The sequence below is a fragment of the Vulpes lagopus genome, chromosome 4, assembly GCF_018345385.1.
Source record: "Vulpes lagopus strain Blue_001 chromosome 4, ASM1834538v1, whole genome shotgun sequence".
NCBI classification, from domain to species: Eukaryota; Metazoa; Chordata; class Mammalia; order Carnivora; family Canidae; genus Vulpes; species Vulpes lagopus.
The window spans coordinates 47,080,707-47,106,886 of record NC_054827.1 but is presented as its reverse complement, the minus strand read 5'-3'; the positions used below and the strand labels follow the sequence as shown (position 1 = coordinate 47,106,886).

Genomic DNA, 26,180 nt, shown 5'->3' with positions numbered 1-26,180 from the left:
AAAGAAGGGGCACCTGGGTGGCTCAGTGGTTGAGCGTCGGTCTGCCTCTGGCTCAGGTTGTGATCCCGGGGTCCTGAGGTCGAGTCCTGCACTGGGCTCCCCACAGGGAGCCTGCTACTCCCTCTGCCTATGTCTCTGCCTCTTTCTGTCTTTCATGAATGAATAAGTAAATAAAATCTTAAAAAAAAAAAAGAAAGAAAGGAAAGAAAAGAAGGTGGCTTCTTTTGTTCCATCTACATAACAGCCATGGAGTAGCCATGCTGGGAGAATATGGCTTGAGACTTGAGGACTAAAGGGAGTCCACGCCTATAGGTAGCCTCACCAAACTCACAGCTGATAGCTGATGATTTTTAATTTAGTGCCAGCATGGGCAAAGCAGGTTAAAGATATTGTTTCTAATCCTTATAATAACTATAAAACTGGAGGAATAATAATCCCCCTTTTAGAGGTGAAGAAACAGCCTCAAAAATAGTAAATTTGAGATTCAAACTCAAGTCTTCCAGCTTCCAAAGTGTGTTCTCCGATGGGCCACACACAAACCAGGCGTCTCCATCACTGGACTAATTAGCCATAGGCAGCACAGCACGGTGGCTGAGCACGTGGACTATGGAGCCAGATTATCCAGGTTTGAATCCTGGCTCTGCCACTTACTAGCTTTGAGACCTTAGATATGTTACTAACCTAATCGTAACTCAATTTCCTCATCTGTAAATTTGGCTGTTGTGGGGAGATGACTTGTTTGATTTTTATCTAGTAAACATCTATATGTTACTTAGCATGTGCCAGGCACGGTTCTAAACACTCAATAATAATATGATTAGAGAGGAATCAATGAGTTCAAACATGAATACTGACTTCAGCTTTCTTACCAAGAAGAAATAAATTATGGACATCTATTTCTTTACTCCTTTAACTCTCTACGCTGTGTGGAGTGAGGCACTTTTTTAGTTTCAAATCACAGCACTGAAAAAACCCAGACATAGTCGCTGACTGATGGCACTTACGTTCCAGAGCATAAGAAATAACCGACAAGTAAACAAGGAAATATGCAATCATAAGCATACGTTATGAATCTGCATGCGATAAAATAACAGAGGTATTCTGCTGGGCTCTCCTACACAGAGGCAAATTTTATCAACTTGATACCTTAGAGAAATATTTCACAACAAGCTCTCCGGGGGTGGGGGATCAAGGGGAGGGGAGCCCGATTTGTGGCATTTGCTAACTCCAGTGATGTATTTCCCTCCTACGGACACAATAAATGCAACTAACCTTCCAGAGCACAGATAATAATAAAATGTAAGAAAATAATTGGGAAGGAAGGAGTTTTGAGTATTTATTACCTTGGGTTTTAATATGATTGTAAGTTGATATAATTTAATTTCTAATAATGACTATGTTCAACAACTGGTTCGCAAAATCTTAAAAATTTAACAATTGGCTTTTGGGAGCTAGGATGAGCTGGCTTCCCACACTACTGTTTAGGGTGCATGGAGAGGGGGATGGGGCCGGAGGGAAATGAGCCCCAGTCTGTGTGATGTCATTATGCATGTGGATCCTAATTTAATTCCTTTTTAGCTGCTATTCTCCAGTGAGCCCTGCCTTCATGTACCCAGCGCAAGTCCTGCTCTGTAAACCAAATAGCATCTGTACAAATATAGTAGCAATTCTGGCATTCTTATTGGATCAGGTTATTCTTGCAGAGATACTTTTAGCTCTCCAATCCTTAGTGAATATAATTTATGTACTTGCTGCCCTGAATAAGGGTGGTTCTTCTGTGCAAGTTACATCTTCAGGATGTAACTCCTGACTGTTGAGTAAAGGAAGCCCCCAGAGATGGGTTTTCAGTTCTGCAAAAGCATTCACCTGAGGCCTCCTGTCTCTTAGGGCTCACGTGCTGCTGAAAGGGCCATCCCTAGGACCCTCTAAGCCAGCAGCTATGATAGCTCTGGCCCTCAGAAGAGATACAGGGTGAGGGTGGAGGAAGCTTCTCCCTTCTTCTGCTCAGGATTTGTACATTTCTTAGCCCAAGGCTGAGAACAGAGAAAAACATCTTCTGTTTTTCCTGGTAAGTTAAAATACCTAAAGTAACCTAAAAAAACACCCTAAGGACAGAAATACTTAAAAGAGAACATTTTTCGTCAATTCACCCCCTCCCCCAAAGCCTAAATTTCACTTAGTAATGGTGGCTGGAACAGGAAGTGGAAATACCATGAGAAATCTTATTCTTGCCACATTTCCAATGCTTTACAAAAGCAAATACTGGAAATCTCATCAGAAAGCTTGACCTTACAGGGTTGATAGCTCTGCACCCAAACCAAAAGAGTATGGGAAGCTGGAGGAATTTTCAGATAAATATTCTAGCTCTTCCGAAGAGACTCTTCGGGAAAACGGATTATTTGGAATATACAGCTATAACTTTCAGAAAGAAATTACTCAGAACTAAACAACTAGGCCTGTGGGGACTAAGTTACTCCATACCTCGACTATAGATTATTTTAAGCAAGGACATTGAGCACTGCTTCTGAGCCAGGGTGTTCTATCAGAAGCACCAGAGAGTTTTTACAATCTACAGATGCTGAACCTTGGTCTAGACTTGCTGAATCACGCTCTCCAGGGAATGGGACTCAGGGATGTACGTTTTCTAAAAGCCCTACAATTGCTCCTGGTGAACATGCTGGTTAAGATCTACTGGACTATAGATTATAATCTATAATCGGATTATATAGATATAATTATAATCTATAATCTTATTATAATCGGGCTGTATTGCGTAATCCAAATTCCTGAACTGTTAAAATGGGACATTCTCTCTCCCTTCTTTTGGGAGAAACAATCCAGTGGATCGAAATAGTTTACAGCCTGGGACTTAGGAGCTGTGTGTTCTGGAACCACTTTTGCCACTAATTAACTGGGAGGACCTTGGTTTGTTCTCTCATTCAACAGATACTGGGCTTCTGCAATGTGCCAGGAACTGGGTATATATTAATAAAAAAAAAAAAAAGATGTTTCCCGCCCATATAAATCTTTTTTTTTTTTTTTATTTTTTTTTCGCCCATATAAATCTTACTGACATTAATCAAAGAAATGTACAAATACATGCATAATTTTACCTGCTATGGGTAGGCTTTATTCTCTCATCTGGAAAATGAAAAATCACGAGTTCTTTTTTAAAAAGAATCTTTCTTAAAATTCTAAATTTTTTGTCCCAACTTCCATGTAAGAGAATTATATGTTTTAAGTCCACTGACAGAAAATACAATACCAAAAGCTACTATGAATTCAGTAACTATTTTAAGTAAATTAATATTTTATCATCATAATGCATCTATATAATTAGCAAAATAGCACATATAATTAGCAAAATAGCACATATTGTGTAAGATGTATCAGTTACTCAGTTTGTCACAACCATTTGCTGCATATATGGGTTTGTTTAGCTCTTGTAATAATTTTGTGTCCTCCCAGGGATCCAAGGTGCAGAGGTTAGGAACCTATGGGCCACATCAATGATGTGAAATACATGGTACCCAAGTAGCAATGTCCCTTTTCTTTCACAACAGACATCACTGTCAATGACAGCGTCTGCTGCCCTCAGTGAGCTCGGGCCTGGGCCTCAGAATCCTTCTCAACACACCGTTCCAGGTGGTTGGTTACTAATTGTTTGGAGCTGGCAAACGGATGATAAATGATTTGCATTCCCTGGGCTAAATGCCTCCTCAGATCCTGCCCAGCATTAACTATATAGGATACACATACTCAGTTCTGCTGTCTTGAGAAACATGAATGCCCTGTACCCTTTCTATATATAAGTACTCCAAATATTTGAAGACGTCCATGTGGCCCCAATTTTCCTTCCTTTGGGATTAGTCCTTTATCTATTCCTCATCTTGATGCTCATTCCTGGATGCATATTTGTGAATGCTTCTCTAAAGAACAAGCCCAGAATAGAGCATGTTGTTTTGCTTTGTTTTGTTTTTACTTCCCATGACAGGCATCGAGAAAGGTGTTCAGCGAATGAAAGAGTACACTCCAAGCATTGCAGAGAACTGAAACTTCCAGTGACTGAGCACACTAGATTGTATGCATTAAATTATGAAGTACTGTAATTTACATTTGAGGTGCGGTAGTTTTTATTTATTACAATTAAGTCATTATTTATTGAATTTTAAAAATTGCCTTAGTTTGGGAGGAGCCATAGCACACCTATGACTCATATGAAGTTTCTTGCCAACAAAAACACTCAACTGTTTTCCTTTAGAATCTTTCTCAAATGGATAATTCTTATCTTTTCAATTATCAGCGGTACAAGCTTCCAAGCTAACCTCCCTTAAGACTGGTTCATTGGGCAATGCCAAAGTGGTCATCAAATACTGTATGACCCTGACATTGTTTGCCTCTCCAGGAATTCAGTCACATAAAAACTGGAATGACATTCACCGATAGCTGTTGGACATTTCAGCTAATTTGCCTTCTATGCCTAACCTTCTCTTCTAACTAAAATTGCCCGCGCAGCTTTTTATTTTCCCCAGGGGTGATGGGATTACTGCTCAGTCCCACTGGCCATTCATCCATAAGTATGCCAGTAACCTCTGATACCCTTCTGCTAAGGGATTTGCCTAAGACACTAGTTATCAGCTGAACACTCAGGTCTCCTCTCTCAGAATTTGACCAGGAAGCACAGAAGGAACTTTCCAGTCTGTAGAATATGAGAAAGGAGCAGTCACATGTGCTGCAGCTCAGTCACATTAATGGAAACACATAGACCTTTGCGGAGATACTTTGACCCACCTTGATTCCAACCCCATTCTCTATGGATCCTATTGTGGCTTCTGCTCTCGGATTTCCTCGCAATTCCATTCCTTTACTATTCTATATGTATCTTTTTTTTTTGAAATTTGTTTTTCTGAGAGAAAGCATGCATGCACATGTGTGTGTGTGTGTGCACATGCATGTGCAAGGGTGGGCAGAAGAGCAGAGGGAGAGAATCTTCAATCAGACTCCCTGCTGAGAATGGTTCCAGGCGGGGCTCCATGTTATGACCCATGAGATCATGGCTGAGCCAAAACCAGGAGTTGGATGCTTAACCAACTGAGCCATCTGGGCGCCCCTCCATATGTATATGGTAATCCTGTCCCTTCACTTGAGCTACTGCAGCCTACTAACGTAGGGTGTATTTGTTCTAAACACTGTGCCAGGTGTTCTAGTCCATGTTACTTTACCTGTCTGCACCCTGCCTTGCTAAGCAGGATCTTGGTTTCTAAGCTTCCGCCTGCCTTCTGGTTTTCACTGTTTTTCTTTTATTTAGCTGGCTGGGACTCACACATCAGTCCACTGTTGTACTTTATATCCATTCTGGCCTAGCTCTCCTGACCCCAGTGGAAGTAATGTCCTTGATGCTTCTGGCCCTTGGACCCCTTTTCCCTGGTACTGCCCATCTTTAGCACACAAGTGAAATCTGCCTCGTTCTCCAGGTTGAGACAAGTGAGAGGGAATGTCACATGTGGGTGTCAAAGGAACTAATTACATATTCCTACTTCATATGTCCCTCGCCAAGTAAGATGATTTCCTTACAGCCAAGTGCTTTCATCCGTATATTCACAAAATAATGCCAGAAGCCTCAGGAAATGATTAAAAAGCAATTTATCTTCAAATTTTCCATCACTGAAATATATATAATATATATTTTTAAAGAAAAATCATGTACTAAAATGAGTGCTTCCTAAGAATACTCAATTCATTTGAAATACCTCCCCCCAAATATTTACTTTCCTTCAATTATTCCTTGACTGCTACCTAGCAATCCTTTTATTAAGCTCATGGTGCTCTCTCAGCACACGCTTGGCAGCAGCCATTCCCAGCTTCTTCAGCCCCTGCAAACTCCCCCCAGAAAACCGCTTCTCTAGAGATGATCTCCTTTTCTTTGGAATGGGGGCCATATGAAGTGATCTCCTTCTCTCTATGTCTATTTACACCATCCTTTCTTCCTTCAAAAAAATCTGGAGAACAAGAAAGGACACCTCCACTCATGTTCTGGTCCCACCTACCCTTGTCTCCAACAGAAATCAAGACTTTGCCTCACTCCCCACCCCAACCTCCCCCGGCTCAAGGTTTCTCACCTGTCAATCACAAAAGGAGGGTTCACAAGGTACCGCAAGTTTTCAGAGTTTTAATCAGGTTTCAGAGGTATCCACGGCAGCAAGAGCGCAGGGCTGCCCACCACCTCTGCCTCCTGCACACAGCCGCCTTTTCCTTCCTGCCCTCCTCCCACACTCACTCACTGCCCGCCGACTGTGAGTTTGTGGGTGAGAGGCAGGAGGACTCTTTTTCCACAGAAACTGCTCCAACGTTTACACTGTCCACTCTAACTCTTTCCCTCTCTGCCTACAAAAAGCGAAGAGGCTTTCCTCTACCTTGAACATAACGGGGCTCTGGGCTTCACCCTAAAGCTAGAAGGCATAGAAGGCAAATTGCAGATTGTCAGTGCTGGATCACGGAAGCCCTTGTTTGGCCTGGGGATGGAGGAGCCAGGGAAGCTGGTAGAGACAGAGGACTGGGGGTAGGGAAGCAAGAGAAGCCACCAAGGGTCAGTCCCAGGAGAGCCAGCTGGGGATACTGAGGATCGAGGGAAGCATAGGGGAGGGAGAGGCTAGATCCATGGAACAGTCTGGTCTCAATACCAACAGGAACCGCAGCCAGGTGCTCCTGATTACCTCACCCTCTCTACAAGGCCCAGGCTTGACATGCTGGGATTAGTTCCATGCATTTGGCTGGAGGCAGAGAAGCTGCCTCATTTACTAAGGCCTTTCTGTTGTCAGCACCTTGTCATTGGTCTTCTACTCAACTGGATCTTCAGATTTCCTGGTTCCGGACATAGCCTGGTACCACCGATAACCCATCTGATTCTGCCTCCTGATATTTGTGTTCTCCTCATCTCTGATCACCAGGGCTAAAATTTAGATAACACTGCGGGGGACCAGTATTCCCAGGACCCGGGGCTTAGGGTTCTAGAAAGAACTAGGATTCAGAAGGTACCACTCAAGGGTCCTCAAATATGTGGACGGAGCACAGAATCCGGAATACTAGGTAAGAAGTGGAAGATAAGTGAAGATGAGCCTAACGCTCAGAGGCCTCAAATTGTACACAGATTATAGCTCACAGAAAAGAGGGACAAACAGCCTCATCTCATTTGGACATCTTAAGCTCTGTGGGAGGTAGGAGAAGCGTCATAATGCCCATTCCACACATGAGGTCAAAGAGTGGATGGCTTCCCCCAAGGTCTGGGCTATCTGAATAGGGGAACCAGTGCTGAGGCTGAGCTTTTAGAGTGGTGCTCCTGAGTTAAGCCTGAGCTACAAATATCTCTTTAAATTACCCAAGTACCCAGAACCTATGGGCATCTCTTTAATGACAAACTTGGATTAGCTTGATAGATGAAGGACTTTCAGTAAGGATCTAATGGTTCTATTTTCGAGATCTGAGAGAATTTACCCAGAAAACTCTTTTAAAGTCTGAAAGTTCTTTGGCAACATCTAACCTACTTAGGCCTACCATGCTATTTGCATACCACGTTGTCAGCATTTTCCCCGTCCCCCCACCATGGCCTCACCCCACCACATTTCCAAGACATGTGATAGACTGCAGGCGGATGGGGATCCAACTCATTCCTTTACATGCCCTCCTCTATGTCACTTTTCTGCCTTGCTAAAGAATCCCTGATGAGCAGCTATGCTACCATGAAGATACCATGAGCTTGTGTCCATGACAGCTATATGTGGGGGTTTTGGGGTCCGTTTTTTGTTTTTATTGGGTGGGGGGAGGGAGAGAGAGAATTTCACAACCCTGAGATCATGACCTTAGCTGAAATCTAGAGTTGGACGCATAAGCAACTGAGCTACCCAGGCGTCCCAACTATACGTGTTTTTAAGAAAAGGCCTACCAAGGTGCATTTTTAGGCTTATCAGACCAGAGAACACCCAGGCTACAATCAGGACCAACCTATTCTATCTGCCACAGAGCAGGAAATTCTCAGGTCAGCCACAGAAGCCAATGAAAATTGTCAATAGCCTCAGCATCAGGTATCCTTTTATGGATCTCATTTAAATCCTTTAAGTTGCAGTGTGAACCTGGTTCTCCTTTTAACTTTAATGCAAGAATTGCATACTTATTTAAGGCAGTTTTTCGACCTGAATTATTTAATTTACTCTATTTATTCCATTGGCTCTGAACCGATGGAAAACAATCTTGCCTGTTACCAGTGGATCAATCCATTGGACATTCCTTACGTGTACTGAGGTTAGTTTTTTATTAGTGACTTTTTTTGTTCCAGACCTTTGCCATTGCATTTCTCTTTATGAAATGCTTTTATTAAAATTGGGAGTTGTTGCTCTGTAGTTTCACTGTACCCGTTTATCTCCCCATCTGGGGAGGTGTGTTCTAGCTCATACTCAACTGGAGGAAAGGAGCACAGAGAACTGCCCAAAGTCCAATAGAAAGTGAAATATCAAATCCCCTTGCTCCAGTACATCACTACAGAGGGTACAACACTTACTTTGAAAAATGTGGTTTTTGTGGTTGTTGGGGGATGGGGCATGCACGAGGACAAGAGGGGTGAGTGGTGGCAGCAAAGTTTGAACTTTCGGGGATTTGGAGAGGTTTGTTTCAAAACGGAATTTATCCTCAAATCCCAAGATTATAGATTTCCTTCCAAACTGCATTCCCTCCATGGTTTAGAGAACAGTTGAAAAAGAAACTGTTCTCCATATTTTGATTGACATTAAAAATACTGTGAAAATAGTTTGGAACTTGATCTCTTTGAGCGAAGGACGATAATCAAACTATAGCTTTCACTTGCAGCCCTTTCTCCCACACTTACTCAGAACTGTTCCAGGAAAAGAAATTCACAGGGAACTCTGTTCTCATATATCATCTCCTAGGAGGAGAGAAGGGCATTCTCAAGAAAATTACCCCCAAAATTCTAAATACAAAGAAAAAAGATTATTTAATGGATCTCAACACAAAACCACCTCACTTGACAGAATAAAAGCAAATGCAGTCATTTGGAGCTGAAAACCTTCAATACCCAGGCTTATTGAAAAATTATCAGACTTGCTCTTCTTGCCACATACCACCTAGTCTTCTCTGAAGCTCTAGCCATACACGTCTGGTTTTGCCAAACGCATTAGAAAGATTTTACTATTCCAGTTTACAAGTCCATCTGCATAGCCCTGTTAACAGAAGGGATCTATGAATACCAAGTACTTTGTTCTCATCCACTTTTTTTTTTTAACCATGTATTACCATAGCACTAAAATTCTCCCACCCTTTACAATCAGCTCTTTCTAAAAGGAATTCCAGACTACTACCAACTGGCTGCCTTGTACTACTGTTTAAGATGCCCAAATATGTCTGACTATGTTGGAATGAAAGCCTGCTTCCTCCCTTTCTGGAACTACATCTCTTCAAACTCTCTAATCACAGGCACACACTTTCAAACAGAAAATAAGATTTCTTAAGAAACAGACTGGTAGGATGTTAAAGGCGATTTCTAAAAAACACACCCACTAGCACATGCATTCCCTCATTATTAGGTTTTATAGGAAACAGATCATGGTAGGCATCTTCCTGTCTTGGCAAATATCATATCAGTTACGTTAACCCAACTGGTGCTAAACGGTTCTTTCCATCTCTGACCTTATTTCCTTGCAGCTCTAGAAGTCCAGGCTTAAAAACTGGTAGGAGAATAATATGTAAATGGCTTTGGTTAAAAACCATTCCTTTTTGGCTGCCTGTTAACCTAAAAGTTTACTTTAAAGGTAAAACCTCTTTAAGTCTCTGGTAGTAGAAGATGCAGGAAGGACCACTGGTGTGGGCACACGGGCCCAGCACGCCTGCTGCCCCTGGCCTGTGGTGCTCAGGTAAGCTCCCCACTGCACTCCTGAACAAAAGGGGCTCCTTATCCAGGTAGCCCGGTGGTCCCTGAGCCCAGAGCCCACGTCTCTATGTGATCTCAACTCTCGTCCCAGCTCCAAGAAGAGAACTTGATATCTCATCCTGTTTGTCTTCCGGGGACCATCTGCAGGGCAGCAAAGCCCAGCCTGGCTCTGAGAATTTGTGGGCTTTATTATTGGCTTTCACTATCTTGCTTCTGCAGCTACCTGACACAGGCATGTTGACTGAAACACAGAGAAAGCCCCCAGACGCTCTGCAAGAGATGGAAAGAAAGCCCTCTGTGGCTTACCTCGCAGGCTGCAACTTCTTCCTGGGGACTAAATCGGAAAGGAAGAACTGATTTCTCTAGCAGGAGCACAGCAAGAGGGCAGGCAGGCAGGCAGGCAGGCAGCCTAATACACACTGCTCTATTCAATAAAACTCCAGACCGCCCTTCCTTGGCCCCTCCCAGAAGTCCGTGCTAAGTGAACACATAGCCCCTATGTTTACAGTCGGCAGTCGGTGGTATGCATTGTCCTGTAGTTTTTCTAATAGGGCAGCCAATGACGACACCCCGGCCGAGGTGGATGCAGCCTGCCTGTGGAGATGCCTGTCATTCTCTAGGCATGCTCAGGAAATCACTCATCAGAAAAACCAAGACCTAAAAAGCTCTGAAACTGCGTGCAGGCTGCCAAAACCAGCCAGCTACATGCCCTTTTTTGGTTATCCTTAGCAGGGCCTCTGGAAGTGAATCCATTGTCAGGAACAATCATAAGAAATGTTAATCTTGGAGAAAGAGGCTGTCTTGCAGAACGCAAATGCAACTTTAAAGAGAAAGCACAGTTGATGAAACTCAAAGTTTAATAGTCTGTAAGTTTTAGTGGGGTGGGGGTGGGGATGGTTTTTTGATGGAGGGAGCCCTAATAGCATATTTCCTTTAAAAGTAATGGTATATACAAAATGAAATTAAATCGTTGTACACTTTTAAAGCCTGCAATAGCCAAGACCCAGGTCTGGTGCACAAACTAAATTCTAACCCGAAAGAGGCACAGCCCCCTAAAAATATGTCGACATGTGTTATAAAAACAACTGACAAAAAAAGCTTAGGTCTTTTTTAGTAGGTAATGTTTTCCAGAATAAGTGTAGTGCCAGAAACTCAGCTACGCAGGGTCCTACAAGCTTGGCTATCGTCATTGGTTTTCCACATCACCTCTCTCTCTCTCCACCTCCCCTTTGTTTCCTTGGATTTGGCAACAGGGAGACATTGCTAGCAACTGTGCACAGCAGAGAGGGTATCTACACCAGCACCTCCTTTGGGGCTGGTGTAAATGATGCACATGATCACAGAGATGACACTGCTGTTCTAGTGACTTCTTGAAAGTGCTCCAACCAAGTCTTCATTGACAGGATGTGTGCAATGAGAAAGACAGATTTAGCAGATGCTGAGTTAGAATGAAATTAATTGGCCCACATGCGCATACAATCTGTGGTCTTGTACTTTTCGATAAAGAATTCCTGGTTAAATTAGCCCATCAGTATTTAATCCAACAACAACAACAACAACACATTATGTGCAGTTACTATTTGTCAGGCCAGGAACTAGGTGGGAGACTTCTGTCTCATTATTGCTATGTGTTTGGAAACTGTTTCATCACTGGCCAAGGAGACTTGAAATATTTTTCCCTGGCTAACTACAAGTCCATAAGCTTGGTCTTCAAAAACCTTAGGTTTTACCATATAAGCCTTTACCTATTTATGAAGATCTGACTTAATGATCTCTACTTAGGAAAAAGTCCCTTTGTGCCTTACACTGACTTGGGAATTGATCCATGTGGGTGGTTTCCTCCTTCAGCCATCCAGCATTAGTGAGTTACCCAGAAGCATCTGTACCAACCCTATGCTCATCTCTTTCTTGGGAAGGCTGCCTATCCCCTCTTCCCAACTGCTACTGCAGCACAGCCCAAAAAAAGCTACAGAGAAGGCTGCCAGGGCGAGCGAGAGGTAAGCTTCAGGCATCCCAAGTTAGAAGTCAGAATGCACTTTGCCAGGGAAACAGAATAAATAATGGCTGGTGGGAATAGCACAGTCAACGCAGCATTTCAAGGACACTGTGGCTCAACCAGGCATTGGTGGAGCACCACCATTTATAAAATTGTTCCTATGGGAAAATGTTTTCTGATCCCAAATGAATGATTTGGAAAGAAGCTTTGGGAACACAACCAGTTTTGCCACGGGGGATGTCCCATATCTGGACAGGTTGTAAAGACAGAGTAATAGTTCACAGTCTGGTAACTTGCTGCGTTTGGAGATGCTGTAGTGCAGACATCAATGACTTCTGAAAACAACTCAGTTGGTGACATCTGTGTGAAGATATGACCTGTGTCCAGAGATGCTTGAGGCCCATGATCTCTAGGCTGTATGGTCTGTGACTCAGTGAGGCCTGTTTTAATGTACTGTTTTCCATGGCCAATGCTGATTCAATCCTAAGCCACATTCTTCCCGCTTGTGTGAGTAATGCCTTTTGGTTAAACAGCATCAGGGCATAATTTGCAATCTATGAATAAAATAAGTACCAGCTTTCCAGAGGAAAGAAAAGTTGCACTACAAATGGGGAAAATATTATCAGCAGGAAACATAGAAAGGACATGCATTTTGCATGGTTTTTAGAAGATAAATAGCTGAATATTTTTGGGTTCTGTCTTTAGAAAAGAGAAGTATGTTTCCCTAGATAAATTCAGAATACCTCGTACTCGGGGTATAGTAGATGAGCAACCATTTAGCCTTTTTTATGTATTTAGAAATGGGCACTGTGGAAGAACCTTGGAAGGATAATTTAACAAATTTCATTAGAAAAAAAGAAAGAAAAAGATATATGTTGCCCATCTCTGCCATGAGAAACTTCACTTTCATAGAATTTACTTTTTCCAGAAGTCATTTGTAAACAACACTAAAAATACACCAGATTTATACAGGAAATTTTTTGTGGAATATATTTCCCACTTAGACCATCCCAGATAAAGAACAGCTTGTCTAGCATAGGATATATCTACCTAATCAAACCATAACAACTCTAAAGAGACATTTGGAAACATCTGGATGATTCGTTATATTTTTTCAGTTCCAACTGAGAATTTGCAATCATGTAGATCAGTAGTGAGCAATTAAATTTTGCTTGTGAGTCAGACTGGGAAGAGCAAAAGCAGGCTACACCTTTTTCAATCAAAATTAAAATCACTTCATTTAGTTCCATAAAGAACATACATTTTTTTTCCAGCTTAAAATATTTGTTTTATTGACTAAAACAGAACTTTTGAATATTTTAAAAGGCAGCAAAATCTACCCCGTCCACACACACATCTTCTTTTACTCGAAGTATTTCCAGAAACTCAAGCTTAGAAAACAGTAAAATCAGACCGGTAAAATGTTGATACCAAAACTGGACAATGAGGACAGCACAAAAAGAAGAGAATTATACTATGTGTATTTATGAACCTACATACAAACAATTAGCACACGAATCCAACAAGTGTAAAACAAGACAAGGCCAATGCAGAGATGGTCAAAATCTGAAAATCTAGTGATATATTATACAATGTTAGCAGTTTAAAAGTTGAAAGAGAAAAAAAGAGAGAAAGATAGTCTCAATAAATAAAGAATAATACTTGGTGAAATTAGCAATTACATATAGGAAAAAAAGCTCTTGAAAAACCAGCAACAGAATCTTTCTAAACATATAGTAAGAGACCTTTATCAGAAAGCTATCACAAACATCAAGTTTAATGGTGAAATGGTAAAAGTACTCCCATTATAATCAATGAAAAGAAAGGATGCCTACCATCTCTTTTACAATTAAAAAATGGGCTGGAGGGCCTAACCAAGACAAAGAAAAAGAAAAAAAAAAAAAAGAGGAAGAAGAACAGTTGGAATTAGATTTTTTTTTTTTTGCTTTAATATGATCTTTATTTACTATGATATGGTCATGTGGCAAAAAAGTTCAAGTGAATCCACAAAGATATTAGAATTAATAAAGGAGTTTAGTAAGATTATTGGAATCAAGTTCGTATGCAAAACTCCAGAGTTCCTGTAACCAGCTGTCTCTAATTTTAAAATATAATGGAAAATAGATGATTCATATTAATAACAAAAGTGTGCATTACTTGGGAATAAATGTAACACAATAGTGCAAGAAAATTACAGAGCTGGATTTGAGGACATAAAAGGCCTGCATAAATTGTGAAATATGTCACTTTTACCAATGGCAAACCTCAAAATTATAAAGATATAAATTGTCTTTGAATTAACCTATGCATTTATTATTCCAACTAAAATATCTAATGAAAAAAAAAATCTCTAATGACATACTTTGTAGAACTTGACAAAAACAATCCTAAAATTCATATGGAAAAGTAAAGATCTAAAAATAAGTACTAAGGTTTTTATAGAGCAATTCTAATTAAAATGAGTGTTATTGCCCTGGGAATAGGCAAATAGACCAGTAGAATAGAGTGGAAAATCTAGAAACAGCCCCAAGCATATATGGAAACTTCTAAAATAATAATAGAGACGCTGCAGATCAAGGAGAAAAGGATGAGCTCTTCAATTAATGGTAAGATTCCATGGATTATGTAGAAACAGTAAAATTAGATTCAAAATTCCCACTCCACACTAAAAGAAACCAGATTACCTGAAAAACAAAACTTTAAAATGACTAGGGAAAATTGCAGGTGAATACTTTTATGATGGGGTATGGAAGGATTCTTCAATCACGAAAAACAGAACTTCAGATGAAAAGACTGGAAACTCTGAGGAGATGGTTAGATGGGACAGAGTGCACAACACTCATTTACTTCTGCTGTTTCCCAAACCCCATCAAGATGATAGCACAGAAATAAAAAAATCATCAATAAATCCTACAAGGCAAAGAATACTGGAAGGGAGTCAACACAGGCTCTAGATGTCAGCCAACTTTTGGAATATGGAAAATGGACGAATGGCTGGTAAGTGACTTAGCAGAACTAAGAAACTGATCTCTGGCCCTGTGGAGAGTGGAAGGCCGGTGGATGAGAAGGAAGCCAACTCAAGCCTCAGAACCAGGAAAAACAGGATTTGGAAGCTCCAGGAATCTCTGACAGTGAAGGATGAAGCAGAAAGCAGAATATCGTTGCAAATCTGAGTATGGAACAGTTAAAACCCCAGCTCTAGAAGCCCCCCAGCCCCCTAAGCAACTTAGTGAACAGTTCTCTTTCAATCAGACAAAGGCTGGAAGTTTATTCTCTGAAGACAAGTGCTGCTCTCAGAATATCAGGCAAAGCCATGGGCAGGGGAAAGGCTTCATACTGAAAACAAAATTTATTTATTTATATATTTAAGATTTTATTATTCATTTAAGAGAGAGAGCATGCACAAGTGGGGTGAGGGGCAGAATGGAGAAACAAACTCCCTAATGAGCAGGGAGGCCAATGGGAGGGTGGATCCCAGGACCCTGAGATCATGACCTTAGCCAAAGGCAGATGCCTAACCAACTGAGCCACCCAGGCACTCCCTGAAAACAAAATTTAAATGAAAATCTACTTGGTGAATACTGGAGTACCCCCAGTCTCCTCGCTCTCTGGGGCTCTCAGGACACAAACAGTCAGGTCTGAACTCTGCATAAAGGAAATTGGTGGATTCCACTCCGGGGAGACTGGCATGCCCATGGGAAAAAGAACCAAAGGCACAGAGACTGAGAGACCCCTGAAATACCTGGCTCATTGCCCAAGGCTCTTTAGTGAACTTATGCACAGGAACTCCCACTGGGCTGTTTAGCACCTCACTCTTAAATATGAACATCAAGTTAAGGAGAGGCTCTGAAAGGGAGACTTGAACAACAGAAAAAGGAACTCAGGAAAAAGAGGTAAGGTGAGAAACAGAAGAAAACTTCAAGAAAACTAATGACTATTCTCAGGGAGGTAAGAAAAGATACTGGAGCCAACACATAAAAGAAAGATGCTTTAAAAAGGCACTTGCAGAGAAGAAAAAAACAAAACAAAACAAAAAAGTCTTGTAAATGAGAAGTACTACGGTGGAAAGCTATAAAGATTCAATTTAAGAAATAGAAGAAAAGGTTAAAAAAAAAATCTTCCAGGGACACCTGGGTGGCTCAGCTGGTTAAGCATCTTACTTCAGCTTGGGTCATGATCTCAGGGCCCTGGGATGGAGCCCCACATCGTGCTCCCTGCTCAGTGAGAAGTCTGCTTCTCCCTCCTCCCCCCACCCACTTGCACTCTCTCTCCTCTCTCTCAAATAAATAAATAAAATCTTAAAATTCTTCTAGAAAATTAGAAGAAAAAGACAAGACAAAAAAAAAGGAGAGAAAGTAACATCAGAGAATCAATCAAAAACCCAACATCTGAGTGTTCCAGAAAAAGAGGAAAGAGAAAATTATGAGGAGGAAATTATCAAAGAAATAAAACATTTAAATTTCCCAAAACTAAAGGACACAAGTTTCCAAATCCAAAGGGCCCACTTGGCATCTAGTACAATGAATGAAGAGATATTTAATTCTGAAGTTATCAAGCTCTTGAGGTTATACCCTCCACCCAAAGGGGGAAAAGTATTGAGATTGAAATTAGAAACCAAGACAGAAGATAAGGATCAGAAAATAGAGTACAAACCCATGACAGAAGTGAAGGGTGGTCCCATGATGACAGTGAAAGAAAATTCTAGGACAACAGCTGGTCAAGAAAGCAACCAGTAGAGACTGGAGCAGAAAGCTGTAGGAAGGATGGTTTCAGGAAAGTCAGGTAGACAGATTACCTAATATTTTCTCTGGGAAAGCATTTGTGATAGGTATACAGAAAATAAATAAATGTGAAATTGAGGTCATTATAATTTCAGGAAAAACAAGATGTTTGTATGAGAAAGGAAAAGTGATCGTTTTACACTACAGTGTTCAACTGTGAGAAAAATTTACAGTCATATTAATGTAAATACAACATATTGATTTCACCAAAACAATGATGTAATTAGATTCAGAGGATAACGAGCAAGAACATGTTAGTAGGATGATAGTGGATAAGAGCACTAAGCTTTCATTTTGTTTAGCAGGAAATCAAGAGTTAATGTCTACTATTGCAATTTTAATAAACAGTAGATTTAGCATTATTATTTAGGGGTATAAAAACAAATACCACCTTCCCCCCTCTAAAAAAAAAAAAGCATTTCATTCATTCAATGAGCAAGTATTTATTGAGTGTCTACCACATGCCAGGGCCTGTTCAAGGCATTGTGAACAAAGCACATTTTGATGGAGGGAGACAGATAAACACACTAACTAATAAATATATTAATGTCAGGCAGTAGAAAGTGCTATAAAGAAATTATAAAGGAGTAGAAAAAATCAGGGAAGTCCTCTATAAAGAAGTTTTCAATGGGGAGATGAATAAAATGAAGGAGCAAGCAGTGGAATGATGATATGAGGAAACAGCAAGAATATAGCAGGTGCATCTCTCTCTCTCTCTGTCTCTCATGAATGAATAAATAAAAAATCTTTTTTAAAAAAATGGGGGGGGGGGGGAATCCCTGGATGGCTCAGCAGTTTAGTGCCTGCCTTTGGCCCAGGGCGTGATCCTGGAGACCCAGGATCGAGTCCCACATCAGGCTCCCTGCATGGAGCCTGCTTCTCCCTCTGCCTGTGTCTCTGACTCTCTCTCTCTCTGTCTTTCATGAATGAATAAATAAAAAATCTTTAAAAAAAGAATACAGCAGGTGCATACTAAAGGATAAGAAAGATCACAGAGTAATTGGGCAAGAGTGATGGCTACCAGCAGATCTCATCACTTAGAGCCTTCAAGCCATGGTAACGACTTTGGGTTTGGTTCTAAATGACATGGAATGTCACTGGGAGGTGTTGAGCAGAAAAGAAAAAAAAATCACTCTGGCTGTCCTGTGTGGAAAAAGCAGTGAGACTACAAGCGTAGAAGCTGTGGGAAAATGTAGCCTCCTTACAGGCAGGAGCTGCTGGCCTGGACCAGGGCAGGTGTGGTCAGGGGACTGCGAGAAAGTACTGAATTTTGGATATGTCCGGACTCAGTGCTGGTTTGGATGAGGGATGAGAGAGAAAGGGAGGAATCAAGGCTGTCTCCTTTTATGGGCCGAATCGCTGGGTGAGTGGTGGTGTTATTTAATGAAATGGAGACCACTGCGGGAAGCGTCCATTTGCAAGGAGGTGTGGGAATCACGTTAGACATAATTGAGGCATATTCAGATGACCAAACACAGCTAAGTGGGAGTGCAGGTAGATTGCGGGATACACAAATCTGACGTTCAGGGGAGAGGATGAGGCTTGAAGTATACATTGGAGAGTCATCCATTTATAGGTCATGTTTGAAACTAGAACCAAGTTACCTGGAAGATTGCAAACAGTGAAGAGCAGGTTGTAGAACGTGACACCCAACATTTAAAGCCTAGAAAGGGAGACTGAGAAAAAAATTAAGAGCCACTGCTTGGGGAGGCAGGGGTCAGTTAGAAGAATGGGCGGGATGGATGGTTACTACTTTTTGTTAAAAGCCACATAATATTATTTGACCCTAAAAGTAAGGTAGGGGCACCTGGTGGCTCAGTCAGTGATGTGTCTGACTTTGGCTCAGGTCATGATCTCAGGGTCCTGGGATGGAGCCCTGCATTTGGAACTGGGATCATTGGGGAGTCTACTTCTCCTTCTCCGTCTGGCCCTACACCCGCTTGTGTTTGCTCTCTCTCTCTCTCTCTCTCTCTCTCAAATGAATAAAATCTTTTTAAAAAATAAAAAATAAGTGTAATTCGTGATAGATTGGATTATTGTAGCCAATTAATCACTTCCTCTTTTAATGGGATTAAACACTGTCTTCTTTGCAATGCTCCCTGTAGGAGAACTTGGCCTGTGATTTGCTTTGATTGATGGGATGTACCAGAAGTGATGATGAGCCTGTTCAGAGTGGAGGCTTTTCTCCTCCCCTCAGAGTGGAAGCTTTATGAGGCATCACATGTTGTGTTTTCACCCCTGAGTGTCTGCCCTTTGACAACAAGCCCCACGGAGTGGGTTAAATGGTGCTCCACTCCCCACCCCCCACCATTCACCCAGAACCTGTCAATGAGATCTTGTTTGGAAATGAGGGTCTTTGAAGATGTAATTCAGTTAAGGATCTCAAGATGAGACCACACTGGATTATTTAGGTGGGACCTAAATCCAGTGGCGCATATCCTTGTAAGAAAAAAGTAGAGGGAGATTCGAGACACAGAGTAGATGGGATGTGAGGACAGAGGCAGAGACTGGAGTAATGCAGCTACAAACCAAGGAATGCTAAGGTTTGCCAATGACCACCAGAAGCTAGGACAGAGGCATAGAACAGATTCTCCCCCAGAGCCGCCAGAAAAAGCCAGCAACCCTGTCAACACATTGATTTTGGACTCCTGGCCTCCAGAAGAATGGGATAATACATTTCCGTTGTGTTAAGCCACCCTGTTTGTGGTAATTTGTTACAGCAGCACAGGAAAACAATATACCCCAGATCGTGTCTGCTCTTCAGCTTGAGATCCACAATGAGGAGACACGGGGAAGTACGCTGGGCCATTGAGCTCAGCCGGGACCAGCAGAGTTGCTACTTACCCAAGCTTTAGACAAAAGGCATAAGAAATAAATGTTTGTTGTAAGTCACTGAGACTTTGTAGCAGTTTTTCCAAGAAAAATGTGAATAATATTTGCATATATTGAGTGAGAATTAAACTAAAGAAATTAAGGTAACTAAAGAAAGTTTGGTTATTTTAAGATGTAAAAACTTCTATTCAACAAAAGTCACCATATACAAAGTGAAAAGATGATCCCAGAGAAGATGTGCACTGTATAAGGATTAGAATCTAGAATATCAGGGCACCTGTGAGGTTCAGTCAGTTAAGCCTCTGCCTTGGCTCGGGTCAAGATCAGGGTCCTGGGCTCAAGCCCCACTTCGGGCTTCCTGCTCAGTGGGGAGTCTGCTTCTCCCTCTCCCACTAGCTTGTGCCCTTGCTTGCTCTCTCTCACTCAAATAAATAAATTAAATCTTTAAAAAAAAAATAAAACAAAGTCTAGAATATCAAAGAATGCCTATAAATCAACTGAGGGGAAGAGAGAGAGAGAGAGAACACAATAAAAAATGGGAATAGGATCTATCATCCACAGAAGAGAAAACACAAAGGCCAAAATCCTTGAAATGATGATGTTCAACCATTTAAGTAATCAGGAAAATGAAAGTTAAGACATTGACACCAGCTCACAGCCAACAAATTGGTAAAGAATAGAATATTTAATCTTATAAAACTAAATGATGTTGGTAATGTACAGAAAGAAATTCCTACGCATTTGGGATCAGCAAGCAAATTGGCACATTCACTTTGTAGAGTGATTTGGCAGTGATGTTTAGCATATGGCTTCTTTGTCCAACAATCTCACTTTTAGGTGTATCCTCTTGGGAAACTCACATTCTTTAACAAGGAGACATGTGAAAGGCAGCTCATCAGAGTATTAGCTGCCAGTGCAGTACCACAAAAATGCCACTAGCAATCAGCAGGAGACAGGGTACATGAACTATGGTAGAGGATGGAAAACTAGGAGTAGCTAAAACGAATGAATTAGATGTACTTAGGTCTCAAAAACATATTGTGGGGGGGGGGCGGGGAAGCAAGTGGCCGCAGAAATGATTGCATTCATACAAATTATTTATGGCTGCAGGTATAACAGTAGGCTAGAACCACTCCAAATTCAACATAGTTGCCCATAAGAACATAGGATGACACTGGTCACAAAATCAAGGAACTTGGAATTTATCTGCAGTGTGTAAAAGAAGACCTCGAGTAATGATGACATAATTATTACATGTGTTGATTCTGCAGATATGTACACAGGTTGTATATTATCTATCCTTAGACTTTTCTTTCTCTTTTTTCTTTTTTTTTTTAAGAAACTGCTGTATAAATGAGAATTCTCTCCCATGGCACTACCATCTGGTTACCCATGTGACACTGGGGAAGGCTACTGCTCTTTTTGTCCCCAGGGCAGTGGTGTCCCTCACTCAGGACCAGTCTGACTAGCCCTGAACGTGATGTTCTCAAGTTAATCACAACTTTGTATTAAGGCTTTGACATAGCAGAACCTATAGTTACTCTTGAAGGGCTAAAACCCTAAGCCATAGCCTAATTTAGTGCATTAATGCCAACTGTCTTATGAATAGGGTTCGGATAAAATGATGGCCAGTTCTGATCCATTTTAATGGGCACAAAGGGAGGGAGGAGGGGCTGGTCTCTTGGGATGCCAGGTGGAAGAAGAAGGGCATTGGTTGTCTGAGATAAGAGTGAAGATCTGACGAAATGGAAAGAGGGTGTGTGATCCAGGAAGACCCAGTGTGGATGAGACAAGCGTAACCTTCTCCCACTTCTGCTGAACAGGACTGGCCAATTCCTCCAGTCTCCCTAATGAGATCACTGTCTCCCTATTTCTTGAGCTAGGGAAGATAACTGGATGTCTCTATGGTTTCTGCTCTACCCTCAGAGAAAGTAAGATGGTTCCATCCATGAGAAATCCCTCTTGGTCTCCAGTGGGTATGAGTCACTCAGAGCCATAACTGCATTTTTCTCAGACAGTTACGTTCATTCATTCGCTTGTTAGTTCATTCATTCAATCAACCTCCTAACATGCATTACCTGCAAAGCTTACTGTTAGGCTCTGTGCCTTTTACAATCTTGTAAAAAACATCACACATGACTTTAAAGAACTGCCATTGTAAAGGGGAAGTGCAGGAATGTGCACAAGATGGACTCCCAAATGGCAAGTGCTAGGAGAGACCCCCTTGCTCTGCATGTGTTTACCCAGCTGTGTGTGTTTCCTCTTCCTGTCTCATGCTTAATGAAGGCTGTCTAATCCAACCAAGACCATGTGGTGAGACCTGGTGTCCCCTCCCAACCAGAAAGCATATCCTTCTCTCATTTCAGGGGGAAAAAAAGCCAATCTCATAATTGGCTTTGCATTGCAGACATACTTGTGAGGGGTGCAAATAAGAAAACATTTAAAATATTTGATCTATTTTGGGTGAGGTTTTGTAGCTTTGGCCCAGCGGAATGTCATCTGAGAGGCAGTGATTTCTTCCAGGGGGGTGGGGGGAGCAGATATTTTTAAGATCCAAAAAGAGAGAGAGAAACAAAGAAAACCTATTTTCAGAGATAGCGGAGTCTAGTAATACACAGGGAAAGATGGCTGTTTGGAACAAGCAAACTAACTGTGTAACACATGCATCCGAGCACTCATCAAGCTCTGCTAGAGGTTTGCTCTCTTTGTCTCACAGAGAGAGGGCACATGAGACCTGAGCCCCTCTGCAGCGCCCCCCCCCCCCACGAGGCTCCTCTTTCTGAGTCTTCAACCTGTGTCACTCAGCTTCAACCCACGTCATGCTCCCTTGTGCCCTCTTCACATCGCTCCCTGCCCTCTATCTATAAACACACCCAGTGCTCGGGGGAAATCACCTCTAACACACTAGTTTCTTCTAGCTTCACTGTGTTTTCTTTCAGTGTCAAATTTCTCCAAATGATGAGTTTACGATGCAGCCCCCACCACTCCAGCTTCTTCCATGACCTCACTTATTGGACCCCAAACATCTTGACTTCAGTCCCCTCCCTCTTTTGGAGGTTCTGCCTGTGACTTCTCAGCAGCTAGATCCATTTGCAGTCCTCCCTGGCATCCCTTACCTCCTCTGGGTTCTGCCTTTATCTTTGGTAGCTCCTGCCACTGGTGACTGGCCTGTTGTCTTAGTTCTCTGGCCTGTTTGGGTCTTCCTCTTGCTCTTTTCCCTCAGTGTGGACACCCACCAGTGCTCAGGCCTGATCTCTCTCTTAGAGAAAAATACCCCCTAATTCACCAGGCAGATGTAGGAATTAAATGAGATAAGATGTCAGTGGAGTTGCTTTGTGAACTAACTGCTCGTTTAGGGATGGAACAAACTTTTACAAAGCACCTTTGCCATCCTGAAGCTTTTCCTAGTCTTAGGCATACAGTGACATCGTATAAGACACTGTAGCTCCCTTCCTGTAAAAGGTCCTTGCCTCTTGCTGGTACTCACATGAAGGCAGTGAAGTGGGGCAGGTGTTGTCATAAAATCCTATACAGAGGAGGTCACACTAGGCAACCGAGGAGGGAGAGATCATTTTTGTCTTAATGGGGTTTTAAAAAAAAAATCTCATCTGTTCTCATCTCTACAATAATGACCTCTTCTGATATGAAAAATAAAAAAATATATTTAGCCCTGACCTCTTGCTTTCATCATGAATTTCTTTGCTTGGAAATCTTCAGTATCATCCTATTACCAAAAGGATGAAGTCAAAACTTGGCTTAGTATTTTATCAGTATCTACAATCCCCCCTCTTCTTGCCTCTGTTAGATTCTCAACACAAACCCACTCCCTCTCCCTGTCCCACTGTCATCCAGGGCATACCTTCTGCCCACCCTGACCTCAGTCATGGGCTTCTATACCTTCACAATGATCTAGGCCTTTCCATTCACTTGGCACCGGCTCCACATGCACCTAAATGCTATCCCAAAAATCTCAGCCTTCATTCAATAACCCTTCTTGGACTACATACAGAATCTGCTGTCAGACCCTTTCATTTCCTTTTTATCAATTACTGACTTGAATTATTTGATATATATGTGTGTGTGTGTGTGTGTGTGCGTGTATTCTAGATTGATTGGTTACCCATGTTTAATTAATAGTTAATTAATAATTAACAAATATTTCTTGAGTGCCAGCTATGTGTCGTCAATTCTATTTGGTCCAACTGACATAGTGGTAAACAAGACAGACAGAACTTTGAGAAATAGAGGCCATATCTTAAAATTATGGGCCAAATATTATGCCCATTTATCCTGTTCTTTCTCTTAACACTGCCTTCTTGGGCCAGAATTTAAAAATACAAACAAATAAAATATTAAGATGCTTTGACAAAAACTATTTATGTTCAACTGTATACAAACTCAGTACTAAAACTGAGAATTCAAGTCAGTGCTTGGGGAATGGTGAGTGTGGATTTGGGTCTGGGCCAGGAACCCTGGAATCTTGTTGCTGTTACCCTAATTAAGAGGTGCAGGTGGCTGGGGGAGGGGAAGGACTACAGCCCTCCCACGTGCCTATGAATACCAGGCATACCTCAAACAGAACTACCCATGTATGGACTTTTGGGGACACTTGGTTCATATGATTGTTTTGGGAGGCAGGGTAGTAATAGCCATAACAAAAATAATGAACAAATGAGTATGGCCTGAGTTGAGGTAGAAATTAGAGTGCCAACTTATTAACTTGAAGTGGGATATATATCCTCAGGCAAAAAAACTAAGACTGCCATTTGAACCAAAACTCCTGTCCAGTAGGCAGCTCCCCTTAAGACACGATAGGAGGTTTTAGAGAGAAGTTCTGACCCAAAACCCAAGAAGCTGACCAATTTGGAGGGATAATTCCAGTGGTGGCTGATAAACTGACTTTCTTCAGGAATATTTGTGTCTGGAGAATTAGACCCCAGTTCTGGGAGAACTGCTCCTAAATCAGTTATGGAGGAACCCTGGCATATTCTCCTTCTTAAAACTCTAAAGCATCAGGTTTCTCTTTGCCTGTCAGGACATTGCCTTCTTTAGGTTATAGATCTTGTTTATATATTATTTTAACCAGATACCTCCTGGTATTCTATATGAATCCACGTCCTTAGAAATTATCTCCTTAGGAGGATCACCTCTGGGCACCTGGGTGGCTCAGTCAGCTAAGCATATGCCTTTGGCTCAGGTCATGATCTCAGGGGTAGAGCCTCACGTCAGGATCCCGGCTCAGTGGAGAGTCTGCTTCGCCCTCTGCCTCTCCCCCAGGGCTCGTGTGTTCTCTCTCTCTCTCTCTCTGTAATAAATAAATAAAATCTTTTAAAATAAGAAAGGTCACCTCTGTATCTCTTAATCACTCTGTTAAATGGATAACTTCTGGGAAGTTTTCATTTAAATTGAGTACTCACAGTATGTCTCTCTCTGTGTGTGTATATCTAAGCAAATACTCAACTCTGTATCCCAGAACCTGGTATAGTGCCTAACACAAAATGTTATGGAATGAGTAAAGGAATTTTTGAGAATTTCGATTTCCTGATAGCATCCCCAAATTTGGGGATTCTTCTTACTTTGGAAACTTAAATTAGCTAGGAGATAAGGAAACCGATGCGAGAGGTTGGTCAAGTTCAAGGAAACTGATTGGGCTACATCTTCCAAGTGCTAGGGGCTAAATAAAGCCTTAGAGCAGATGTATTTAGGGTCATGTGCTCTACCTCTACCAGGCTAGAGAATTAAGGAGAGGGGAGTATGCCCGGGAGAGCACCTGGTCACTCCTTTCTTCAACTTCCTTTTCCTTTTTCTGGCTGGTGGGCTTTGGACTAGTCTTTCTTCCTCAACGGAGCCATAAGATTCAAGATTCAATTGTAGATCAATTGTAGTGTAGCCAGGCCAAATGAAATGATCCTTTGCCCGACCCTGAATTCTGTACGTATTACTTTCCCGGGGAAACTCACAGAGAAGGGTGTCTGATGGTGTGGATTCATTGTGGGTGTTCACAGGCTCTGCTAAATACCATCCATTTAAGTCAGTTCATAAACTGCAGAGACCTGGTTGTGGATATTTCAGAAGTAAGAATAAATAACAAACTAAACATATAAATAATGATATCTATCTATACATATAATTTATATCTTCATTTCATACAGTATTTATTTAATACACCTATTATGTGTTAATACATTTACTGCCTTAATTATAAAGTCATTATTTAAGGCATTAAATAATTTATAAAATAAATCATTTTATTTATTATTATGTATTTGTTTACTTAGCACTCTTTTCCAAGTAACTATGTCACCCCCATTATCACCACTTTCCCCTCACACACCCCCATATGGCTGACAAATTATAATATTCACTTATGGGGAGTGAGACAGGTTAAGAACCTGCCTTCAGAACACAGAAAGAATACAGATTACAGGTAAAGCAACCTTTATACATCACTTAAGTTCTGTGAGTTTTCATTTTCTCATTTGTAAAACAGTGTCCTTGAGGAGCTGATGTGAAGATCAAATAGATTAATAAATGTGAACATGCTTTATAAACTGTTAAGAGGTACTTAGCCTTGAGTGATTATCAATATAGGATGGAGATTAAAACCCCAGTGGCCTCCTGACTACCAGCTTCATTT

The 26,180-nt window shown here is 41.5% G+C and overlaps 1 protein-coding gene across 4 annotated transcripts in view; it reads right to left on the bottom strand.

The window, feature by feature from the left end:
* The window catches only part of CALD1 (caldesmon 1), a 188,341-nt gene extending 177,809 nt beyond the window's left edge, over positions 1 to 10,532 (bottom strand). For 2 of the 4 annotated variants that reach the window (XM_041753119.1, XM_041753120.1), the window contains exon 1: positions 10,241 to 10,532. The gene's annotated coding sequence lies outside the window, so the exon portion shown is untranslated. The remainder of the gene's footprint in view (positions 1 to 10,240) is intronic. The other 2 variants (XM_041753122.1, XM_041753124.1) reach the window with 2 other exon arrangements.
* Positions 10,533 to 26,180: the final 15,648 nt, after the last annotated feature.